This window comes from Cryptomeria japonica, chromosome 2 (assembly GCF_030272615.1).
Source record: "Cryptomeria japonica chromosome 2, Sugi_1.0, whole genome shotgun sequence".
NCBI lineage: Eukaryota > Viridiplantae > Streptophyta > Pinopsida > Cupressales > Cupressaceae > Cryptomeria > Cryptomeria japonica.
This window is the reverse complement of record NC_081406.1, coordinates 675948252-675957675: the sequence shown is the minus strand read 5'-3', so window position 1 is coordinate 675957675 and position 9424 is coordinate 675948252. Positions and strand designations below refer to the sequence as shown.

Sequence of the window (9424 nt, the reverse complement as noted above, 5' to 3'; positions counted from 1 at the left end):
TGTTTGGGTTATGGAATTGCCTTATTCATGTTCATATTCAGTCAGTTGGTTTTGTTCTGGTGATCAGATGCTATCATGTTTGCTAGCAAGCTTGGTTTGTGGTTTCAATGAGGTTTTCACGGACAAAAATTTGATGAAGATCTTTGATGATATGTATATGTGGTGTTGATGTGACATCTAGTGGAGATTCAAGATGTTGATGGTGACCATGTTCGAGACTTAGTTGATTGGGATCATTGCTTTAGCAGGTGTAGACCTAAATTGGGTCCCGGTATTGTCTAGGTTATGGTATGACTTAATGTAATGTGTGGATTGGACCTCTCGATATGTTTCTGGGATATATTATGGGTTGGATATTATTTGTTTGGTCTCTGGCCAACATGTTTTGTAATTATGTAATTGTTTTATTATCTGGTGGCCGACCTTATTGTTTATGGTCAAGGGTTTGTATATATATGATGTAAGATCTCTTTGTAGATCACGGTAGAATGTAGATCATATACAGTATGGGATTATGCGAATAATATTGTAGAGGAATTGGTCGATCATAGGTGATCAATTTGGGATTGTGGAAGAGGTTTTAGGCCTCTGGTATTGAGCTTAACCGGAGTTGTACTTAGTCATGGGAGATGCTATACTTGTAGTTCAATCTTCATTCTAAATTGTTGTCCGATGTTTTATGTAGTCAGTGAGACTCCTTTTGTGATAAGCAATGTGCTCTAGGCTATTGGCCTTCCTACATGTACAGGCCCCTTATTGTAATATTTATTCATCTGATTAGTGGATAGATATTGTGGGTCTCCAATCCCACCATGGTTTATCCTCTTTGAGATTTTCCACGTATAAATCTATGGTGTTATGGTGTTCATCTTTGTGATTACATTGTTGCTTATTGTTATATGATTTTATGCTTACCGGTTGATAAGTTATTGTGTTATTAAGGTTAAAATTCTCCATTCTCGTAGAACACTGATTCACCCCCCCTCTCAATGTTCTTGGTTTTCAACATCTATTTCATTGATTATATTTAGGATTGCTTAAATAGTTAAGGAATTCATGATTTTCCTTATTTCCTATTTCGCTTTGATGAATTTTACGCATATACACCTAGAGCTCACTGCTCAATATAAGATGACCCAGAAGGCTCCAACCCTTAGGGAAGGTTCACTACCTTACAATAATATTCGGACTACAATTCGAATTACATGAACTGCAAAGATAACATCTACTAATGCTTGATGGCAGTTCCAGTTAAGCACATTTGTCTGCCTTGCAACAATCTCTGCTCAATACACCACTCTCTGAGAATGCAAACACAACATCAATACACAAATTACATGAATCTAACACCTAATTATACAATTCATCGACCTTGACTACAAGGTCGACCAAACCCTCAACCCTTAATTATAAAATTGCATCATACAATACATAAGTCAACCACTGAACCAATACAATGTCATAGATGACATAGCATGGACCTAAATTAAATCTCCAAACATGCATCACCACCGGAAATATCTCCAAGATTAACCGCAACACGCTACACCACCAAAAATACCGTATAACATGAAGAATATCACCAGATCAACAAAATCACCAATACCTCGCACAATGATCAATGCAGACCACCAAAAAAAATAGGACATGATCAGAAAACACCAACAAGCACATTTGAACCATCCACAATAGCTACACCTACACCACTTAATGAATCTTCATCGATCAACACACTAACACTCAAGAACACTTAGCAACAACAATTCAAATTAGAAATATAACTTGCAGAGCACCAAATCATGAACCATCTAAAATGAAGATACACATGAACTATTGGCATTGCATGAAGATTGCATTGATGAAGTATAGTGTTTTCATTGATGTCAATAGTAACCCATAATGAAGATGTATTGCAACTGGTAATTATTCAACAAAGCAACCGGTAGTATTATTGAAGCAAAGAGATAAACTGGTAACCCTAACCAGTTGATAAGAAGAAACCTAACCGATGGAGTTTAGAGAATCAGTTGTGATGATCTATGATCGAATATGAAGATGCCATGTATGCATGTTGCACATGATGAGTTTTGAAATGGATTTGGGACGTAGAGATAACTATTTATCTTGGGAATGATCAATTGCATAGTACGAAGTGACAAATACGTGATGAGCTACAGGATCCAATGTGCTATGATCCACGAGCGGTTGAAGTTGTCTAGAACAATGTGTAGTTGATTTATATGTAATCTAATGATCAAGATTGAACCAATATATTTGTAATCTCTATGAGATTTGTAAGTTTTGTGTTGTGTTACTGACCTAATGTATTTGCTTATAAGGTTGATGATTTGTTTCAATATAATGTTGGCAATTTGGTTAAGTGTGTGAGTGATTGTTGCTGAACTAAGAGGTATGTCTGTAGAATGTTGTGAAGGCAGATAGGAGCAGAAAAAGATCTGATTAAGCAAGGAAGTGCTATTACCAGATCAACAAAGAACTTGTTGTTCTCTAACCATTACAACAGTTAAATCGCTTAATCGGGTAAGCTTTAACATGATTCTTGTTGAAATCCTCTAACCAGGTGATCCATTAGCTTGGATTTGAAATCCTCCACCATGGTTACCTCTAACAGGGTATTACCTTTAATAGGGTATTGTAGTCAATCCCTTAATCGAGTGGTCCTTAACCAGATCTGTTCTTAACAGGTCATTATTGTTAAAGCTTCTAACAAGGCTTGGCTCCTAACAGGGTAAACTTTAGAAGAGTTCAGAATACTTGTTGTATATGGTGAAAATGGAAAACAATAATAACAATATTGAAAGGCTAAATGAATTCAACCACAAAACCCTAGCCCAACAACAACAAAGATCCACCATAACATATGAAGATTACCTAAGACAATGCAAATCAAATGAAATCACAAAGCTTATACCATCACATGTCCAATAGGGTTTTGATCTCAATTCTTCCTATCTCCATTGATCTTGCTTGATATATTTGCTCTCAGATTTTATGTGCACAAGAGCTCAACAAAGAATGGAATGTGGTTGCAAGTAGGATCGTAGTGTAGTCAAGTGCATAAAATTCATTAGGGTTTGATAATGAAGGAAGTATCTCTTTATATAGAAGACACTATATGAAATGGAGGGATAAGATTGAGAGGTGTAAAAGGAGGTCGGCTATGATTAGAGGGTAGGTAAAAGAAATAATAAAATAATGAAAGGGGTAGGTAGTGTATGAATTAAGAGATGAATGACATGTGTCATGGGTAGAAAAGGTTAATGAATTAATTAAATAAATAAAGATTTATTTAATTAATAGAAGAAGTGGGATCAATTAAATAAATAAGATATTTATTTCATTTAGGAAAAGGATAATTTAAATAAATAAATGTATTTATTTAAATGAGAAATAAGGCTAGAAGAGGATAAATGAATTAATTAAATAAATAAAGATTTATTTAATTAATAGAAGAATTAAGCTTAGATAATTAAATAAATAAAATATTTATTTAATATGAAATATTGAATAAAAATATTGAATAAAAATAGTCACGATTAAAAGGGATGTAGCGCAGCTTGGTAGCGCGTTTGTTTTGGGTACAAAATGTCGCAGGTTCAAATCTTGTCATCCCTACCTAGTATTCTTTCTTTTTTTTTATAAAAGAAAAGAAATAAAAATTGAGCGATTTTTATTCAAAGAAACATCAATAATCAGTGATTGAGGCATACCACATGCAAAAATGTTTTAAGAGTCAAAAAGGCCCTTCTTTGCTTAACAAAAAAAAAGCCCTCTTAGTTTAGTTTGGTAGAACGCAGGTCTCCAAAACCTAATGTTGTAGGTTCAAATCCTACAGAGCATGATTCTGCTTTTTTTCTGATCTTCTTGTCACTTAAACTAAAAAAGCTAATGGAATCTGATCCTTAAGAATCAGTAGGAGACCCCTTCATAATATGGTCCTAAATCAAATATCCAATTGATCACCGCGTCGGTACTGTAAATATGCAGTTACAAATAATCCAGCCAAAGTTATAGGAATTAGACCTAACACAATTCCGGATAACAAAACTTCAATCATATATTTTTTTATTAAAAAAGAATAGGTAAGGATTAATAGCTAATCTACATAGTACCTCAAATTGATTTAGAATCTCAATCCCTATTGAGGGTTTTATTTTATTTCAAATAAGTCGTATACTGCTTAACCTGATGAATAGGACTGAGGTGAAAATAAGCAAAGCTAATAAAAAACCAAAATAACTAATTATAGTAAGCATAGAAGAGATCGATGAAAAAAAGCAATGATTGATACGTATTTTTGTCAGGCAATTACCTCAATTTTTTTAATCTAGGAGCAGAAAAAAGAGTTGAAATAAATACATACAAAGTTAGAATGGAATATCTAACAATTGTTAATTGTTATGAACAAATATAGAGAGAATAGACAATAAAAAGGTATTCTGTTATAAAAGGTATTTTGTTATAAAAAAAGTGAAGATGAAATCTCCCACTCATAAATAAAATAAATACCAATTGTGTAGTAATTTTACAATTTATCCTACGTAATAGTCTAATACCAAGTATTAGATGAATGAATTTGATAATGATTCTGATTAAATCACCTTACATTATCTCTACTAGTCTTTAGAACGAATTTTTTTTTTGCTACAGCCAAGCATAGTAAAAACACCGTACGCTATAAATGTATTCACTTTTTCCATATGCCCCTTTAATTTTAAGGGCAAGTTTTTTTAGTAAAACTTGAAATCCTTTTTTTTGTAAAAGAACTTCTAAAGGAAAATAGGAATAGAATAACATAGTTACAATTCGATCAAGATAATTTCCACTATTCATCGATTTCTTTTTATTCATTAGAGGAATAACACTTCGGTTGACACTTCGAAGTGCTATCTACAGAAGTCATTAAGTTCATATAGTATTATAAACACACAATATAAATAACATAAAAACAAAATAGAAAAAGAAAAAGTATAATATTTTCAATGAGTTGTATTTATAGTGAATGATACTCCTTAATCTTCTTAAAACGACATGCATGTATTTGAGTGATAAAGTAACCTGTGGCAGTGAGAGCCATTACAATTATTAATGCTCAAATGAAATTAATTTCCCCATAATACGTATATCCAATTGTTGCAATATAGAGACAGGGTTCCTTCCGGAAGCTATTATTAAATTGAAATATGCGAGATTCTCTCATTTCTATTCAGTAAAAAATAAAAATGTTTGAATTAAGTTGATCAAATAGGGCTGGAGTAACTGGCAACTAGCAGGATGGTTCTATCCTGCTCTCTTTTGATGTTAAGCAAAATTATATTGCTATGTTAGAAGCAGGCTAGCTATACTTAGTATACTTCAAATATACCCTTGGTATCATATTGACAATCAAGCAAAGATTGTAGAAGATATCAGTAGTTTTCCATTTCCTGATCTCTTTCTTTCATGGGATCAATTTACCCTTGATTTTACAATAATATAGGGAGCTTAGCATGTCTGGGAATACGAGAGAACGTGCTTTTGCTGACATTATTACTAGTATTTGATACTAGGTTATCCACAACATTACCATACCTTCTCTATTCATTACAGGTTGGTTATTTGTCAGTACGGATTTAGCTTATGATGTATTCGGGAGCCCTCGACCAAATGAGTATTTCACAGAAAGCCGACAAGAGGTTCCATTAGTCACTGGCCATTTTGATTCATTAGAGCAACTTGATAAATTTACAAGATCTAGTTTTTAGGAGGTATTAATGACTATAGATAGAACCTATCCGATTTTTACAGTTAGATGGTTGGCCGTTCACAGGCTAGCTGTACCTACGGTTTTTTTCTTGGGATCAATATCAGCAATGCAGTTCATACAACGATAAACTTTTTATAAACTAAATCACAGAGCTATTTATGACACAATCAAACCTGAATGAACAAAATGTTGAATTGAATCGTACCAGCCTCTATTGGGGGTTGTTACTTATTTTTGTACTTGCTGTTCTATTCTCTAATTACTTTTTCAATTAGGAGCAGTGAGAATATTTTTTCTTGCCCAATTTCATTTATTCAGATATAATCTAACATGAACACTTAAAGTAAATATTAAAAGAGTTTATAGAAATGACCGATACCATCGGAAGGATCCCTCTTTGGTTGATAGGCCTTTTTGCGGGTATTCTCATTATTGGTTTAATAGGTATTTTTTTTTACGGTTCTTATACGGGATTAGGGTCTTCCTTATAAGAAAGTTTCAAAAAGAATTTGAGATCGCCCTAAAAGAAAGAGCATATAGAACGAATTCTAAATCGTTCAGTACAGAAAACTAAAAAAGTAATTAGACTGAACAATTTTGAGCGTTTGGAAAGCCTGTTGACAGTTATCATCCCATTTGAATTTGATGTTTTTATGTAGCAAGTGCTGAAAAGGATTACATTTATCTGCAAGTTGTGCTATGAATCTTCGTATGGACTAGAGTCTGCCTTGTAAGGATCGAAGTTGACTAATATTTCTTGGTGGTTGCATCTCCAAGATGGCTTTGACTTTTGCTGGATCAGCTTCGATTCCTCTTTTGGATATAATGAATCCTAGGAGCTTCCCAGAGGTTACTCCAAAGACACATTTCTTGGGGTTTAATCTTACTTTGTATTTTTCCAATGGATCAAAGATGACTGAAAGTATGTCCGAATGTGTATTTCTGTCTATAGATTTTCCCAAGAGGTCATCGACATAATCTTCCACAGTTACGTGCATGAGATCATGAAAGATAGTAGTCATGGCTCTTTGATATGTAGCACCTGCATTTTTTAGCCTGAAGGGCATGCAATTCCAGCAAAAAGTTCCCCAAGGACAAGTGAATGATGTTTAGTGTTGATCCTCGGGCGCGATCCTTATTTGATTATAACCAGAGAATCCATCCATTAATGATAACATTTCATGCCCTGCTGTGAGATCAACAATCAAGTCAATATTTGGTAATGAGAAGTCATCCTTTGGACAAGCTTTGTTGATGTCTCTGAAATCTGTACATATTCTGATGCTGCGATCTGGTTTACTGACAGGCACCAAGTTAGAGATCCATTCAGGATAATCAATTGGGCGTATGAATCCGACATCCAATAATTTTTCAAGTTCTACTTTGACTAGTAATGCCACTTGTGGATGCATTTTTCTTAATTTCTGTTTCACTAGCTTTGCCCCCAGTTTAATTGTCAAATGATGTATTACCAAATCCGGATCCAATCCAGGCATATCAGCGTATGACCAGGCAAAGTTGATTTGTCGTTCTTTGAAGAAACTTATGAATTTTGACCTTTCGGCCTCTGTCAACGATTGAGCCAAGAATATGTTGTGTGGAACCTCTTCTGTACCAATGTATGTTTTGATAGTCTCCTCTACCAACATGGATGACTTTTCCTAATATGATGATGGGAGAATGTCGAGCCTTCTATCTTCGGGTGCCTCAGAGAGGTTTTTGCCCTCAGATAGGTCCTTTCTTTTTACTTTTTTGGGGTCAGATAATGCCACAGTGTGGTTTTCGCCATAAGACCCTTGGTTTGTTTTTATTTTCACATTTTTGCGATTGGAAGGTCCGACACCCTCACCAAAATATGCCACGCTGTTGAGTTCTATAGTGTATCCTGCCTTATGGTCCCTAGGAGGAAGATCATCTCGTATGCTAAGATAGTCAATAAAAGCTTCATCATTTTGGAATGTGTCAAACTATGCAGGTCCTTCATGATCCCAGTCAATGAGTTGGTGGTGAACAAGGGGAAGGCCTTTAACGTCTTTGAAGTTAGTGGGGCTAACAGTGAAGATGCAGTTATATCTGGGTATGTCAAGGTAATTATCGAGGTCATCGATGGCACTCTCCTCATCAGTCTCAATCGCGAATGAATCTAAATTATCATCACTAGTAGCGCATTCTGGGAAAGGTGTTCTCATCCTATGTGATTTCAACCTAGGACCTTGAGACAAGGACTATATGGAATCCTCATGGGTTATTTCTTGACCAACTCTGAACTTTTTATAAAATTCTTCCTCTTCTGTGGGTTCATCTGGCTCTCTGAATGTCTCGGTGAGCTCATAGTCACTGGAGGACTTATCTGAACCCCATTCCCATTCATTGGAGCTTGTGGTATAGCGATCCTCTTGTTGAATTTTGGTAGCTTTGATTTGTAAGGATTCTTCTATCCTTTGAGTTTGGACCTTGGAAGTCAGGAAACCAAGTCCTTTCGAGCGTTCCTTTTTAAATGTCAATTCAGGTTGTAAAGGTTCAATGATGCCTTCCTTTCGTAACCCAAGGGGGCTTTTTCCATCATACCTGAATTTTTGTAGAATCTTGAAGCCTTTGCCATATTTCTCACATGGTAGACTGATGTGATCTCGTGTATCATCTTCAATGTCTTTGTAAAGCATTTTGTATAAGCCTTCCTCTTCCAGTTCGCCCCATCTTTGAAAGGTAGTAGGGTCCCATTTAAGTACCATGATGGATACTTGCTTGTTAGGATGTGGTCTTCCATATTCTTTTGGGGAACTCATGACTTGTCGTAGGTACATGGTTTGATTTAAAGTGTATTCCCCCTTGCCATTGTCTTAAAACTTGCCTTTAAGCTCACCTTGTTTTGATGTCAAAGGTTTTAATGACTCAGGATCAATGTATGCCGAGGAAGGAACAACTTCATGATTACTGGGAATGATGGTCTCAGTTTTTGATCTAAGGTTATTGCAGTATATGAATGGATTAGGATCACCGTTAGCTGTTACTTCCACTCCATTATGAGGAAACTTAATGTATTGGTGATATGTGGATGGGACCACCCTCATTTCATGAATCAAGCTATAACAATATTAAATAAATTTAGACTACACTATGATCACATAAGAACATAAAAGAACAAATATTGCATTTCATCATGTACATATTTGCATCCATATCATAACCATCACATAGAAACATACATCACATAAGAACATCTCATCACATAGGTACACATATAGCTGCCGCAAAGATGAATCATCTCATATATATATATAAAGTGTCATGATACAATGATGTCAAAAAATCATATGGCTACAAAGCACCCGCAGGTGTCTACATCATCATACAAAAATGGTACAATACTGATACATAGGGAGCCCTCTACGGCTATGATGAACTCCCTCCCCCAGAGCCACCTAGCCTCGATGGAATCTGAGCCCCTAAACGACCCGCCCCAGGATCATCCCTCCTGTCCCCTCTATTTGGTGGTGGTGGAGGACCCATAACCCCACCACTCAATACCTGTCTCCTCTGGCTCCTTCCCGTAGCTGTCGCTGTATGTGATGGTCTATGGAAGCTCCTCACCCTCTGATCCGCTGGCACTGCACCATAATAGAGATCCCGCCAGTAGGCAATCTCCTCCCCTTCCCG

At 35.6% G+C, this 9424-nt stretch overlaps 1 non-coding gene across 1 annotated transcript; it reads left to right on the top strand.

Moving 5' to 3' along the window:
• Window positions 1-3562: 3562 nt before the first annotated feature.
• Window positions 3563-3636, top strand: TRNAP-UGG (transfer RNA proline (anticodon UGG)). The gene has a single exon. It is a non-coding gene; the product is annotated as a tRNA-Pro (tRNA).
• The last annotated feature ends 5788 nt before the right edge of the window (window positions 3637-9424 follow it).